The sequence below is a fragment of the Parus major genome, chromosome 3, assembly GCF_001522545.3.
Source record: "Parus major isolate Abel chromosome 3, Parus_major1.1, whole genome shotgun sequence".
Classification (NCBI taxonomy): Eukaryota; Metazoa; Chordata; class Aves; order Passeriformes; family Paridae; genus Parus; species Parus major.
This window is the reverse complement of record NC_031770.1, coordinates 49,981,074-49,997,117: the sequence shown is the minus strand read 5'-3', so window position 1 is coordinate 49,997,117 and position 16,044 is coordinate 49,981,074. Positions and strand designations below refer to the sequence as shown.

Genomic DNA, 16,044 nt, shown 5'->3' with positions numbered 1-16,044 from the left:
TACACAGAAAAAGGGAGGGAATAGACACACCTATTTATGTTCATTATTGTTAGGCCTGATGCTTTGACACCAAGAAATACTCTGTGGTAGTAACAGGATGATGAGTACAAAGAGGTGAAACTTTACCCTTTGCCCTGAGTCACAGCACAGGTGAGGATCTCCTGAGTCACCAAGTGTTGTCTCTGGCTAGCAGAGAAAATTACTTATCATCTTGTTCATTGTCTTATTCCAGCTCTGCTTTGCCATCCATCTGTCATAGGGGGCTGCTCTGGAAAACTGTCTGAGGGTCAGCCTCTGATTTCCATCCAACACGTATCACTAGCCAGACAACAAGAGCACCTAAATTTTTGGCATTGCCTATGGCAATATCCAGGGGCAGCACTGTCACCTCTGAGTGACAATGCTGAGCTTCCTCCAGCACAACTTTTTGTTTCAACCGCAAAAACTTTCATTTTGTGTGCTCCATTCCTTTAAAACCATTCTTCCCCAAGCAGCAGACTGTGTTCCAAATCTGTGCTCCTGTCTCAGCTGCTGCCTCATTTCCCATGACTGCCACAAAGGGTAATTACTTTCATCCCCAGAAGTGTCTTGGGCATCCTTTACGTCTCTCCTTTCTCTTGCCCAGCCTAGAGCACAACTATTCTCAGCTGGCCATGCAGCAGCCAGATTTGGAGCACTCCTCACCCTGGCTGTGTGAGAAGGCTGGAGGGGAGCCTTGCTCATTTTTGTGACAATGCATGCCTAAAGAGCATCAAAGCCAGCATGGGGGAGCATGGAGCATTGAAAAAAAAATAAAAAATGTTAAACCAAACTTTTTTGGTTCTCCATCTTCACAGTAAACACAAGTAAGGACACAAGAACTCTTTGCTAAACCTCTTTTTTGCAGTGCTGAACTTGAAATGACACGTTCTGCCTTCACCTCCCAAGCTCCTGAGGGCACTTGGGAACCGTGGTGCTTGCAGGAATGAGTCCTTTAAAGGTTCAAAGAAAGTGGAAAGAATTCTTCTTCACATACATTTCCACCTCCTCCTGCTGAAGCAACTCAAAGCTTGCTCTGGAATCAGCAACAGGAGTGTAACTAACACAAAGAATCAAACGAGAATAGTTCTGAGGAGGAAAGGTGGCTTCAGGCATCGTAGTGGACTATCACCTCCTCTATATAATATTTGTTTACACAGAAGATTACACAGATCATATACAGTGTGTGTTTTGGAAAAGAACGCTTTGTACTAATGTAGTAAACATTGCTACAGCTGGTGTACCAGCTTGGATTAATATTGGAAATTTGGCTTGATATTCATCAACCTTGTATCATCAAAGCAGCTTCAGTCTGAGCTGTGTTTGTAGCTTACTGCATAAAAAAACTCAGAAGTATGATATTGTTTGCCTTGAATGATTGATTCTTCAGGGAATTTTTTTTAAATTTAGCTTATTTTCATGAACATCATCCCAAAACAAAATACCTATTTCAGCTTCCTTTTCCTGCTGTATTTTTCCCCAAATTTTAGAATAATAAAATTTTGAAATGAAAAATTTGGACTTTCTTCCAAAGCATGTAGGCATGGCCTTTTGTACATTTAATTTTTATTTTCTAGTGCATGAAAATAGTATTAAATCACAAATTTGAAGGTTTAAAGAGATCTGAGAAGCTGAGATCTGATTTGATTTGTAGTGAGTAAACTATTTGCCCCAGAACTGGCCTGGTTCTATTGTAAATACAGTAGCTGCTTTGCTATTAAAAACAGTAGTACAGCTAATGTAAAGCTAATGTAATCCAAAGAGATTCTTTCAAGTCACCATCCAAACAGAGGCTTTGAAGGTTATCAGATGAGAGATCACAGAGGACTAAACCAAGTTACAGATGACTGGGCTTGTACCAGGGCTCCTCCACATTTACTCTCCTGGTTTTGAGTCCCTGCCAAGTAAAACACAAACACAAAGACTTTTTGACAGCCTGTGAAAAACATTTTGAAGGCAGAAAAACGTAAAATAACACATTGCCTCCGCCTTATGCTCCTACCACTGAAAATGTGACCTGTGCCTTGCTACAGATCTACAGGTGTTTTAGTTTTCTAATGTAAGGGTGCTTCATTTTATCTGTATTAATATAATGAAAATGTAGGCTGGCCTAGCAATAAAAAAATGAATGAACTAACATGCAAGGGATGTTAAAAAATGAAGTGCTTGTGTTGTCAGTCTCACAGAGTTTTATCATCGTGCTTCCTTCTTCCCCCATGGCTATGGGTAGTAGGAGTATTATCCACCTCTTGCAAACAAAAATTATATGAATTAATATCCCTCAAAGGACAATTCCCATCAGTCTTTGGGACTGACAAAATACTATATAGATGCAAATAGTAGGCCTCTAGAACATCTACTCACATGAAATTAAGCTCAGCATGAAGCAGTTAGTCTGGGCAACAGAAAGCCTCTCTTCCAGCTTTAGGGCAGCCAGTGTATTTCTACTGTCACAAGAGATTAAGAAATACACTGTGCTGTCCTAAGGAGCTGAATCGGCAGAAAACCCTGGGCTGAGACGCTGGTGATGAGACATTCAGTATCAGTTCTTGGGTAGAAAATGCCCCTCGGGCTAGGGCTGGGCTCCTCCAAGCCTCCTTGGCAAGGAGACAGGAGGCACAGTCATCCAGTGTGCTTGGTGCTGGGAGCAGCTCCTCTGCAATCGCTTGAGGGCATTGAGACAGTTGGCAGAGAAGCCATCACGGCACCGAAATTAAATTTACAGGCTGCTTTCCCATGGCTGTGCTGGGACATAGCAGGGTGCTTTATAATTATGTTTTAGGAGCCTCCACCCTCTTGCCCTAATTTCCAATTAAAGTTGTACCCTTCCCAGGAGAGATTGCAAACATCCTACAAACAGGGGGAGGAGGCCAGGAAGGACCATTCTGTGTAAATCAGTAGTAGACAGCAACCTGGAGAAATTACTTTTATGCCACAACCAGCAGCTACTCAGCTTCGTCACCTAATTAATTTTCTCTTCTAGACTTACTGACGGTGTATTTAAAGCCAAAAGGAAAAATGGACAGTGGGTGGAATGGAAATGTAGTCGAACAAAAGGTGAGGGGAAACAAAGCAGTGGAAAAACTGCAATGCTTCAGTCTGGATGCTATTCTTACTGTCAGCCAGCTGTGACTGTCTAGAGTGGAGTGCTAGGCTGGATGTATCAGCAAGAGATATTCTTTTACAAGTTTGTTTTCCTAATCATACCTAGGTGTTAGTGTCTTCTCTGTAGGTCTCCTCTCTTTACCCTTACCTCATCTTAGGTGACCCAGATACTGCACCTAGAAACCAATGCTATTCAGTAATTTGATCTTTTGAAAGATAGAACATCAAAACTCTACAACTAATAATATTTTAATATACTTCTTCACTTAAGCTTTGTGAACAGTCTCCTAGTTTTTATAAACTTTTATAAACCTAGTTTTTATAAACTGAAGGTTTATATATATTTTTTTTCAAGTGTTGGCAACTTCTGATTCAGATTCAGAATATGTAAGAGCTACCTTTTCATCTCCAAAAGTTTGCCAATAGAAATTTCCTAGTAGCTTTAAATGACCAGTAAACTGTTCTGAATGCCAAATGGCACAGAAGAAACTTGTGGTTAGACTTGTGATGGAGGCTGGCAGCACCTGCTTTAACAAGGAAGAAAGGTGCATGTAGCTGCTAAGAGCCCTCTGATTTATCACATCTGAACAGGTCTTCCTCCCCTCGTGGGTTATGTTACTTGGTCAGTAGGTTGCAGCTGTGAAGAAAACATCTCTTACCCAACGCACAGATCTTCCTCTGACATTGTCTCCTCCTCCTCCTCATTTGCATGCTCATTTGCTCACAACTCTGCAGCACCCATTCTTTTCATGTGGGTTTAAATTAAGGAAAGACCATAATCTCATGAGTGCCACTTAAAGCAACAACTTTGCCCATTGTAATAATAATAATAATTTAGTATTTCCTATAGGATCTTAAAAGGATGTTTCTCTCTACCTCTGTGTAATAGAGTTTCCTTTTAACTTTAATAGTCCTTATTCCATCAACTGTGACTAACAGAATGTGTTTTTATCAACAAATATAATTTATATAATTAGAGATTTATGGGCTTGTATTAAACCTTTACCAGCCTGCTTCTGTTTCTAGGCATTGCACTTTTCTTGTTTGTTTTTGCAGCTGATAAGAGCCTGTATGGCCATTAAAACAGAAAATAAAAAAAAAAAATCATATAGAAACCTTTCCCACTGGAAAAAGCAGATCTGGACAAAATAAGACTGTAACACTCCATTTGCAAACTTAGGCACTTAATTATTATATTCCTTTTATCCTTGTGGAACAACAAAAGCAATACTTAATGAGATGAAATATTTCATAAAAAAAGAGGATTTATGAAAATCACTTCAGTAAATCCTTAGTTTATGTTTCTAAATAACTTTTCCTATAGATTTTTTTAGATTTATCTCATAACAGATGGAAATATAAAAACATTAAAACATAAATAGTAGAAAAGGAATTTCTTCATTGACTACTGTCAATAAATGGAATTTTTAGGGATCAGTTTTATGGAAGTTTTGATTTTGATGAATAACCATGACTTGGTTTTCATTAAGGAGCTTCTGTAGAGGAAAAAGGGCGTAAATGTGGAAAAGATAAATATTCTTGCAGTTACATGTAATGAAATGAAAAGGTAGAAGAAATGTCCATCCTGGAGGGACAGTGAATGCCCTGTCCATTTGAAGAGTGAGGACCAAACCTTGAGCTCTGTCAGTGGGGCTGCAGCCTCTTTGTGTAGCTCAGACACTGCCTTAAAGCGAAGCCGTGCTCAGCACCATCTGCACTGCTTGCACCTGGCACATCCTTAGGTCTACATGGGGAAAAGTCTTGGGACAAGGCTGTTGGGGACACAAAGCTGAATCCAGGTCTTCCTCTTTCTTTGGAGCAGAAGGTGTTGCAACACGACCAGTTTCTGACCGACGCGGCTGCTACTGCTGAAGATAATATGTTGTGAAGTACTGGCTTCTTCTTCAGTCCCAGGGTGGAATCCATGACATTTCCTTTGCTCCCTGTGTAGTACAAGATGGATTACAAGCAAAGGGAAGACTATTAATTGTACAATTAGCAAATTATATATGTTGAAATGTTACTAATTTAGTAGCAGCTTTTATAGCAGCACAAACAAGGAGCCATTTCTCACGTAAGTTCTTGCTCATAGCTCTTCAGGATTTATTAATGTTACAGCTTTTTATTAATGTTAAAACTTTTTCAAGCTACTCTAGACTAAAAAGTGGACTGAGTAATTATCAGCTGCTCTGATTGGAAATCTTTCAGCCATCAATCAAGAAAGATGTGGGATCAAAGGACAAAGGCACATGCTCTAGACAAGAGTCATTCCAGTTTCAATTAGTTAATATTAATCTACATTTTTATCTGCTATTGTCTCATTACACTTGAAGTCCTCTGAGACCAGAAACTCATAACCCTAGGTGTCTTAGTGAAGAAAACCTTGAAACCACAGAGAAAATATAAAAAAGATTGTGAGTTAATTTTTTTTTTTTTTTTTACTTTCCTCCAGAAAATGCAGAGTGACTGTGATTGGTCAGGTCAGTAAGTGAGCTACAGAAGAAGAGACTGATGCTGATGAGGAGGCCATCCTGAGAGTCTTTTCTAAGAAAAATGTGACATTGAGGGAGCAGTTCAAGAAGAGGATGAAATGGCAGCTAATCCTGATGTGAAACACCAAAATTCCAAATTTGCTCTTAATGTTATTTTCCAGTTGCATCTTGTTACTGCTGCAGTTTGTGATTCATGTGGATGTACTGTGGGGAAAGATTTTAGTGAGCTAAATGTGCAATCTGGGATTTCAGTGTTATAGTTTGCTTCAGGAAAGTCATCATCTTTCAGCAGTTTGTTGTGGTGAGGGTTTAGGAGGAAAGAGAACCCATGGGGGCTTGGCCTTAGCTATTATTTTGAGTGGGAACCTCAATTTTGCCTACATAAGGATATGAAGGATGAACAGAAAAGCATGTCCAATAACTCAGTGAGTGCAGGAACAATGCTGGAATCTTCCACTGTCAATTCCCTCCTCCAAACATGTGTTTCTATGTAAAATAGGGACAGCCACCTTTTGCAGGGTTGTTAAAAGGATGCATATTTGAAAGGTACACTGAAACTGTGGATGTTTTTTCAATTTAACTGATTTCTAAAGCTGGCAAACAGTCTCAGCCTGTTGTTCCTCAGGATGCCACTCCTCAAACGCAACACCCAAGGCAACAAAACCAACACCCTGATTTGAAAAGAAAGGAAGAAGCTGCTTGTCTTCCTCTTAGTCCTCTCTGTCCTCTCATCCCAATTTGATTACATCAGACACCAATTGAAGCAGGTGAAGCAATACTGCCTTTTATGTCCTTTCCCATGTTTTAGAGAGAGCAATTGTGATAGCTGAAAATTATTTCATTAGGAGCATATTCAAAATACCAAGAATATTTTCAATATTTCAACTTTTCTGGAGGGAGCAGCCTGAGAACTGTTTGGGAGTTGTGTATGTTCCAGCAGAAACCAGCATCACTTGTTTTTGCAGACCTGGTTAAACGTTCAAGCTCTTTAAGCTAGAGAGGTTGAAGCCTACCCCTCTGTGATCAGCAGCAGTGGTCCAGTGGCCCAAGGATGCCAGAATAACAATCCTTGTGGCATTAGCAGTGCAAGTGTTGTCACTCCCCTCCCAGTTTATGGCACAGCAGTGATTACTCGGGCTGTCTTGGAAGTTGCGGCGTGGCAGATGTTGGTTTGTTCTGGTAACTGAGCAACACATTGCTACTGCATGGGGGGATGATGAATCATGAGGGTGTTGTTCAGGCTTAGCAGGGTTTGGCTTGGGGAAAGCACTAAACAAGGAAGCCTAATAAATCCTGTACAGATCCAAGAAAACACTAGTGTTGTTATTGTCAAGGTCAGGGACCAGCCTGTGCAATAAACTACAGTCTACTCACAGGAAAAATCCCCTGGCTTCACAGACAGAGGTGCTGTGCACAAATTATATTTTGTGTGTGTGTGTGTGTGCGTGTGTGTGTGTGGAGATGAACATAGAGAGACTAACAGGATCCAGCCAACAGCTTTTGGCAGAAACAGTATCTTTAATGGATTTTAGGGCTTCTGCAAGAATTAGAAGCTTTGAAATTTAGTACCAATTTGGGAAACATGCAGATTGCCTGAGAGAGGTTAAGCAGTCTATATGTCTGACTCATTTTCCCTTAATTCATGGATCAATGTTAGTGATCTCAGATTTCAAGTCTGTAAGACTTAACACTACAGTCTTGCCTCTTGCATGACACAACAAATAATGTTATTTTTTAATGAATAAAATGTCAATACTGCCAAACTCAGCCTTTATAGTGAGACTTTATATCACTCTTTCAACTTCTTAAATGCTTACTCTTTTGAAGAATTAACAGGAGAAAATAAACTGAAACAAAACTAAGCAAAACCTCTTTGCTTGTTCTAAATACTGTATCATCTTAAGGTGGGAAGAAAATGCTGCTCAGACTTCACAGCTTTTTTTCCATACTGTTGAGTTGGGATCAGCTTGAGACTGAGTTCTCACAGCGATCTGGGCCTCATGATCCAACACTTTGCTGAGACCTCTTGTCACAGAGGATTGGGATTTCCTATCCTGGAACAAGCTGGGGGTGACACTCTGAGGATCAGGAATTCTCAGGCAGGAGGGATGAGTCTCCATTTATTCTGTAGGGAAGGGGCTCAGTCATTAGTAGACCTTGGGCACAGAAGGCCTGTAAAATAAAGGAAGAACTGAAAAGATTTGGTTTCAGTGCCTTCACTGGGAAAATTATAACAAGTCACTTGTCCTCTGCTGTTTAAAGTCATAAGCCGTAAGACTGGGATAATTTTTTTCTCTAAGAGCTAAAAAGGCTGAGATCAATGGGGTGTAAAGCAAAGAACTGAAAACTTCTTTCTTGAATTTTTAGGCTTCTATCCCTGAGAGCTGGTGACATTGCTGAATTCTAGCACAGCCACCTCTACAGTGCTCCCCAGCAGCTGAGGAAGCCTACTTCAACCAGGCTGCCAGGAAGCACAGCACTGCTAACTCCTGTGGGTTAGCATGTAAGTGATTCTGCATTTGTGGTCCCTGCAGCTTCTTGCAGGCCTCTTCCCAGTGAAAGTGAATTGCAAAACCCCCTCTGACTACATTTTATGGACAGCAGCTCAATGGTTCATTAAAATCTCCTTCTCCAGAGATGATGTGACCCTGCTTTCTTCAGCCAGAGCTCCATAATGTAACTGTAAATTAATCCTGCAGCCACAGACACAGCACAGGAGCTCTTTACTTTGGTTCCTTGCTATCCACTCCAATGAGCTTAACCAATCTTATGGATGGAATTTTCCATTTATTCATTCATTCATTAAAAAAAAAATCCCCCAGAACCCACTGAGACCCCCTGCCATAGACATTACAGTTAGTAGGGGAGAGCACATAAGAGAAAGAATGAACAGCAGCATTCAGAAAGGCTACCAACACTTACTGGCACTGATACCACCTGGTATAGGTACGAGCAACCTTAGGTGCAAACTTGTTATTAGAAAGGCCTACAAGCCAGCTTTCTGCAGATATAACAGACTACCAACAGACCTATCCCACTCTGTGTTGATTTTTCTTTTATTGCACAAAATAGTTAAAAGACAGGGTTTAGAAACACTTTTCACTAGGAAGACTCACAAGTTCAGCTCCAGCTTACCATGCTCTGGATTTTTTTTGAAATTTATCCTAAATAAATCCAGGTAAACAATAACTAGATGTGCATGGGTATGGGACTTAATCAGAAGGTACAACGGATTAATATTTATTAATACTCTTGTACCAGGAAATTTTATCTTTCTGGTAGAAAAGTTCTAGGACTTTCAAGGGCTCTCCTCAAAATATCTCAAAATAATCTCACGGATCTTACCCTTTTGAAACTGCTCTGGAAGAGGCAGTCTGATTTCTAGTTTGAGTACAACATCCAGAATAGTAGTGACAGCATTTTGCAAGTAAGAGGTTAGTTATTGTATAGGAAAAATAATAATTTGCTATGTAAAGCTATAACAACTCTAAAATTGATTGGTGGGTCATCCCATGTAAAATTCTATTGAGGATCACAGCTTAGTTTTTGATGAGGTGGCTGGCTGAATTTATATTTTTCTCAGTTTTTTGGAAAGTAACCTTAGCTTTCTCTATTATTAGTGGCTACACTGGCCCGTTTTAATTTAATTTCTGGAGATGCAGTTTTTCTAGGAAGGAGGCTGTAATCCCTGCCAGTGATTATCTGGCAAACTATAAGCATCTGCTCTCAGCTTGTTTCCCCAGTGGACAGGGCCAATTAGACCTTGTGGCTATAAAGGTGCACTGGTTTTTGGAAAGAGGGGCTGTAAACATTAGTGCAGATGGTCCAATGGTCTTAGGGAGACTTAAGATTCTCAGCCCCAACATTTAAAAATTCAGTTGGAAATCTGGAAAAATTCCTAGAAGGTTCCAGTAGCCAGTCATTATCGAACTGTCTTATGTCCCTTTTGGCATTAAACTGAAAAAAAAATATATTTGAAAATAAAAGAGAAAAAATGGATTTTTAAACAGAGGTTTGCAAATTTTCCCCATTCCTATTAATTTTTAAGACAACTGGGCTCCCAGTTCCCTTCAGGTCCTTTGAGAAGCCTGCCTCCACTGCTACTATTTTAGACCATTCCTATATAATATTTGGGCCATCTGCATTTTAACTGTCTTGTAAGCTCTAAATATTCCATTCACCTGCCCTTATAGACAATTTTAGCCTTTTTCAATGGACATTTGCCTGAAACAGCTTACACTGAGTTTTTAATAAGAAATGTAGAAGACTCAATGGTATGGTGAGTTTGACGTTTAGGAGTAAATTTGGTAAACAGATCAGCTTTCATTGTTCTATAAAATGGAATTACTTCCTTTTGTGTAAACAAAATCACTTCTTATCCCATAGAGGAAAGGATGACAGAAATGTTGTAGTGACAGACAGAGTGGCTTCTCTGCCTCCTTTGGTAGCAGGTGGTTTTGTTGCCAGTGCCCAGGTTGCAGGTTCCATGCATGACCTGGGTGTTTTTTGAACGTGACCATGGTGATCAAGAAGGTTGAAAGTTCCCAGAGGCCTAAAACCTGCACACAGAGCTGTTGTAACGTGTCTAAATTTGGTTTCATGTTGTCCACACTCAAACACACAGCAAAACCTCAGATGATTGGAGCCAGAAGCAGACCAACACACAGAGCTGTGATATTATCAATCAATTGTTTAGACAGACAGAGGTACATAATCTCCTTATCCATGTATTCTCTGACACATTTTCCAGGGTAGATCAAAAGTGCTAGACCCTCATGCTGAAACCAAGGCTCAGTTTCTCAGTTCTGGTTTCAAGCAGTTGACAGTGAATCATTTAATGGACTGGCCAAGTCCTGTCATCATGTGCCACTTGGTGGGCACGTGTCCACATTGTTTACAAGATTCACACATTTGTAACAGGTGAGAGCGTTGTTTCCCTCCTTCACGTCACATAAAAATAATGCTGTTAACACATTTAGAGCTATTAAGCTCTTGCAGGTAAAGGAAGTTACAGTGCCATTCTACAATCCACTTTTATTCAGCAGATTAGAGAAGGGAAGATTCAGTTTTCCAAACTTGCTGATGCAGAATGTGTTGCGTGTTTGTGTGTGAGGGAGAGTGACCTGTACAAACACACAAAGAGTGATGTGGTCAGACTGGTGCCACAAATGAGCAGGTTGCACTCGGTGCTGGAAGGGAGTCATGCTCAATAGGTGTGTTGTCTGCACTATTTATCAGAGGAATAAACGTCATTTATGCAGTTTGGTGCCACTGAGGTGAAATAACAGAAGTAAAGATCATAGAATCATGGAGTGGTTTGACACAGATCTGTTGGAGCAGGTCTAGAGGAGGGCCATGAACGTGATCAGAATGCTGAAGCACCTCTCCTTGGAGGAAAGGCTGAGAGAGCTCGGGTTGTTCAGCCTGGAGAAGGCTCCAGGAACATCTCACTGGGGCTTTCCAGTAGCTAAAGGAAGTTTGTAAAAGAGAGGGAGAACAACATTTTACATGGGCACGTACAGCTAGTACATGGTGCGGGGTGGTTTTAAACACTGCATCTCTCTTGCCAGGTAGCATTTACACTCCCTCCCGAGGTGGGGACACTGAGGAAGAATGAACATAAATAAAACAGCAAAGCAAGAGATTGAAGGGATGTGCCCTAGTCTCAGAGATCAGCATGCCTTGCATGTCTTAGGGATTCTGTCTAAGATTCTGTCTTTTCTCTAAGTGCTGGTTATACAATTAAGGACTGGTACATGACATGATTATGTGCATATATTTGTGTGCCTGGACAAGGGTGGTGATAATTCAGCTTCCTGGTTCTCTCCCTTCTCTGCCACATGAGCACCTTCAACACTGTGCTGCAGAATTGTCACAATTCTGCAGACCAGTGGGATGTGAAGACTCAGCATGAGAGAAAGTGCTATGGCCATGTATTTTGTGGGAGACAGCTGAACCTCAGGCTCCCTGGGCATTGTGACAACTCTACCTGCTGGAGCATGCCCAAAAAAAAGGCACTTATGGTATTTAGAAACCTTCAGAAACAGAGAGCAGCTGAACAGGAGTTTGTTTATCTGAACATGTGTGCTTCATTCTGACAGTGCATCATTTATTACCTATGTTTTTTTTATATCCATCTTTCTGCCCAATACTGAAGAGAGAGACTATGAGTAAACTGCCGGCATAAGCAAACCGAAAGGTTGCAAAATTACAGATATAAGAACAAAATCACTTAACATGTTGTGCTGCCCGAACTGGGGATAAAGTAGTTACCTAAGTGATTCCTTTCCAACCAATGCAAGAACAACATTAATCACGTCTAATGATACAAATTCAGCTTGTATAGACACATTCTGGCTCCTGTCCAGTTACTGAAAATCTTAACCATGTCATAACTCTATTTTGATTATCTGTTGCTCAGGGAATCAGCTTCAGACCTCCCAAAGGCAAGAAAGAAGCATGAGCAAACACTGTCTTTATTCTAAAACTATACTGCCTTTATTCTAAAAGCACTTTAAGAACTGTGATGGAGATCTCCATCTCTACTGGATATATCCTCTCTCCTGGAGCAGGTGTCTCCTTCAGCTACTGCCTCTGACTGGAGCTCTGTGCTAGTCCTGGGGCAAGGAGACGGTACCATTTCTGTCAAGTCCCTGTGATGACAAAAGCCATGGACTTGGGAAGAAGAGTCACTGCTTGCGTGCTTGCAGGAGGGGCAGTGAGCTGTTAGAGACCCATGTTTATGGCTGATTAACAAATTGTTTGGTAAGGCAGCATGGCATTAAGGAGTTAATCATAATCGAGGCAGAGATTAATATCTATTTGTAGAAACTCCAGGCAGCTTAATTTGCTTCCACTGGCTTTGAAACAGAGTGAATCTGCCAACTGAAGCCATGTGAAGCCTGCTCCACCCAAACTGGGGTGGTTTCAGACAGAAAGCACCTGTCAGTCTGCCTGTCCTGCCTTGCCACATGCACAGAAAGCAGAAATCATGTACAGCTCTCCAACTCCTGAGCTGCTCTGCACTGAGGCAATTACCCATGATTATATCCTTGGTGGAAGCTGATGTCTCCTCAAATTGGTTAGGCATGTTCATAGGCTGAAGAAAAGATAAAGTGGCTGAGTGATTTGAGATTAGTCTCTGCCTCCCTTTGTTGGAGCCATGCTCACAGCACGCTGCCTCGCCCCCGTGCAGGAGGGAGAACAAGATCAAAGGGATTTGTACAAAGAGTTGCAACTTCACACTGAAATACTGTTTCTTCATCTCACTTTTCTGACAGTCACACTCCACTGCCCTAACTCTGGACTTAGGCCAGACTCAGGAAAGGAACAAGGTGGCCTGGATTTGGCACTGGGGATTTATTTTGTGCCTGCACATCTCTTTGGAAAAGATTTGCAAAAGTGTGTCCACAGTAGCAGCTCTCTTTCAAAGGCCAGTATCACCAATTTGTACAGGAATTTATTTCTCATCTCTCTACACGGCAGGTTATAATAAAGGAGCTGATTGATAGCATACCACAGCAGTGGGAGAAGTGGGAAAGTATCTTTATGTTGCATTAGAAGCAACAAGGTGGTTGAACCTGCAGGGGAACTTCCCCTACACTGGATGAAGTAACCCAGATTGGAATTTGACAAAAAAACTGGATTATTTCCTTTGCCTGGAGAAATACATGATGGTGACCCTAAGGGCTTACACTGCGTGAAAAGCCGCAATCTTCCTAACATGGTTAAATCAGTCATTCACCAAACTAATTTGAATCACTTTTCCATGCAAGGCCTTGTTTGCTTTAGGACAGTGTCCTTGACATACTTAATTCTGATTATTATGTTTGTTAGAGAAATAATTACTTCAGGCTCCCAGCTCAGAGTCCTTGACGTTAGCTATGATACAAAAGTGCAGAGAATATTTATGAGCAAACTGCATGCATAAATATACTGAAGGATTATGAATTTATGTGATAGCTCACATATCACAAACTAAGCCCACAGCAACTCCGTCACAGCCATCACAGTGAGGCACTTAAACGGTGAGCTGCACTTTGAAGGTGTCACAGACTGCAGCAAGTGCCACTTTCAGCTTTTGTGGAAATAGTTTCTGAATTCTGAGAGATACCATGGGGAGATTTGCCATGCAAAATGGCATGATATTTTTTGATGTAAGATCATACAATGGTTTGGGTTTGAAGGGACCTTAAAGATCATCCAGTTCCAAGCATCCCACCATAGGCAGGGACACTTTCCACTAGACCAGATTGCTCAAAGCCCCATCCAACTGGCCTTGAATTCTTCCAAGGATGGGCCATCTACAACTCTGAGCAAAATGTGCCAGTGCCTCACCACCCTCAAAGTAAATTTTTTCCTTATATCTAACCTAAACTTACTTTCAGCTTTAAGCCATTCCCCATGCCCTTGTAAAATGTCCCTCTCTAGCTCTATTGTAGGTCCCCTTTAGGTACTGGAAGGATGCTGCAAAGTCTCCCCAGAGCCTTCTCTTTCTTCAGGTCTCTTTCTTCTCTTGGCTGAATAACCCCAACTCTCTTACCCTGTCTTCACGGAAGAGAGGCTCCATCCCTCTGATCTTATTTGTAACCCTTCTCTGAACTCACTCCAACAGGTCCATGGCCTTCTTATGTGGGGGGCTCCAGAACTGGGTGTAGTACTCCAGGTGGGGAGTGGAGTAGAGGGGAAGAATCCCCTCTCTGGCCTTGCTGGCCATGCAGCTTTTGACACAGGCCAGGACATATTTGGCTTTCTGGGTTGCAAGTGCACTTTGCCAGGTCACATCAAGCTTTCCATCCACCAACACCCCCAAGTCCTCCTCAGGGCTGCCCTCAACCCATTTTTGACCCAGCCTGTACTTGTGCTCAGAACTGCCCTGACCCACAAGCAGGACCTTGCATTTGACCTTGCTGAATGCCATGAGGTTCACATGTCGAGCCCGTAGGGTCCCTCTGGAATTACTGTTTCATACCTGCTCCTTTTTAGGTGACAAAGTAATGTTTCCCTTGGCCAGTGCTACCACAGTCGGCAAACCTTTACAGCCGGACACAAAGAAGCTGCCATGCAGAAAGGAGGCCTGGTCTGGGCTGGGCAGGGCCTGGGAGAAAATGCTTCAGTGGCCCAGGGAAGGAGCAGAGGAAGAGAGGAAGAGAGAGAAGGAGACGGAGAGGAAAAGGGAGGGGAAAGGAGACGAGGGGGAGAGAGCGAGGGCAGTGCCTGCCCATCTCTGCCAGAGGGCGGAGCAGCGTGTTCTCCAGGCACTCAGCGCTGAGTGAAGCGGTTCCCGGGCTGCTGCTGCTGCCGCTGGCTCGCTGCGTGCCCCCGGCCTCTTCCCGCCGGGCCTGCCCTGCCGGTGCCCGCCCCCTGCCGGTGCCCGCCCCCTGCCGGTGCCCGCCCCCTGCCGGTGCCCGGCGGCGCAGCAGCCGCGGGACCGCCGGCCCCGGCAGGGAGGGGCAGGGCCGAGTAGGGCGCGGCAGGGCCGGGCCCGCCTCAGCACCGAGGCAAAGGCGGAGCAAAGGCTGGTCGATGCCTTTCCGCTTCGGGCAATCGGCCGTGGAAGAGATGGCCCGAGGCTGGGCCTTTCCCACGGCCGCAGGGCAGCGGGCAGAGCTTTTGGCTTCCCTGTGCAGTGTTAAGCAGCACGAGGGCCCGGGCAGGAGCAGCTCTCACGGCGCGGGCCGGTGGAACCGCGCTCCTTCCAGGCAGCCACTGGGCTCCCGAGCGGCCATCCTGGCTTCCCTGCCCTCATCTGCCTGAAAGAAGGGATTAGCAGCAGCCAGGCAACAGCTTGGAAACTGCCTTGTCCTCTTGATAGCCACACACTACTCGTACGAAACGTGGGGCGGGGTCCCAGAAGTACCTTGGATTTAAAGCCAAGCCTTCCCCAGGTGGGCACAGACGAGTGGATCGGTGGCCTCTCCCCAGGATGAGGAAGATGCCATAGTCTGGCTGCATGTGAAGAGCCCTGCAGCTGAACCTTGTCCTCAGAGGAGCTGTGGGCTGTGACCCCTCTCACTGTAGCTTTTCAGGCTGTAGCTTTTTTCAGGAGGTGAGCACACACGCAGACACCTGTGGGGTCAGTGCCCAGCCAGCCCTATATTGCTTGAAAGCTCAGTGACACTAAATAGCACAAAATAGAAGAACTTTCAACAGGAAGGCCCTGAATCCTTCCTTCTCACTGGAAATCTGGATGTAAGGATCACGCTGTATCCGTAATACGTTCTTAGGACTGTCGGATGTTCTCAGCTCAGTATAATTTGTTATTTCCCATTGCAGGAATAATATTCACACTCATTTGCAATCAAAGAAAAGGCTGACAGTGAAACAAATAGCTGATGTGATACAGGAGGTTAAACCAGGGAACTGGAATGCTTCCTCTGAGCCTAGATTACTACATTCTTCTTGTATAATAAATAATCCATATATATAA

General features: G+C 43.0%; 1 long non-coding RNA gene across 1 annotated transcript; it reads right to left on the bottom strand.

The window, feature by feature from the left end:
* Positions 1-845: 845 nt before the first annotated feature.
* On the bottom strand, positions 846-14,935 carry LOC107201111. The gene is made up of 3 exons (XR_001520007.2): positions 14,587-14,935; positions 3,783-5,066; positions 846-1,915 (listed from the first exon to the last, which is right to left on the bottom strand). It is a non-coding gene; the product is annotated as an uncharacterized LOC107201111 (long non-coding RNA).
* Positions 14,936-16,044: the final 1,109 nt, after the last annotated feature.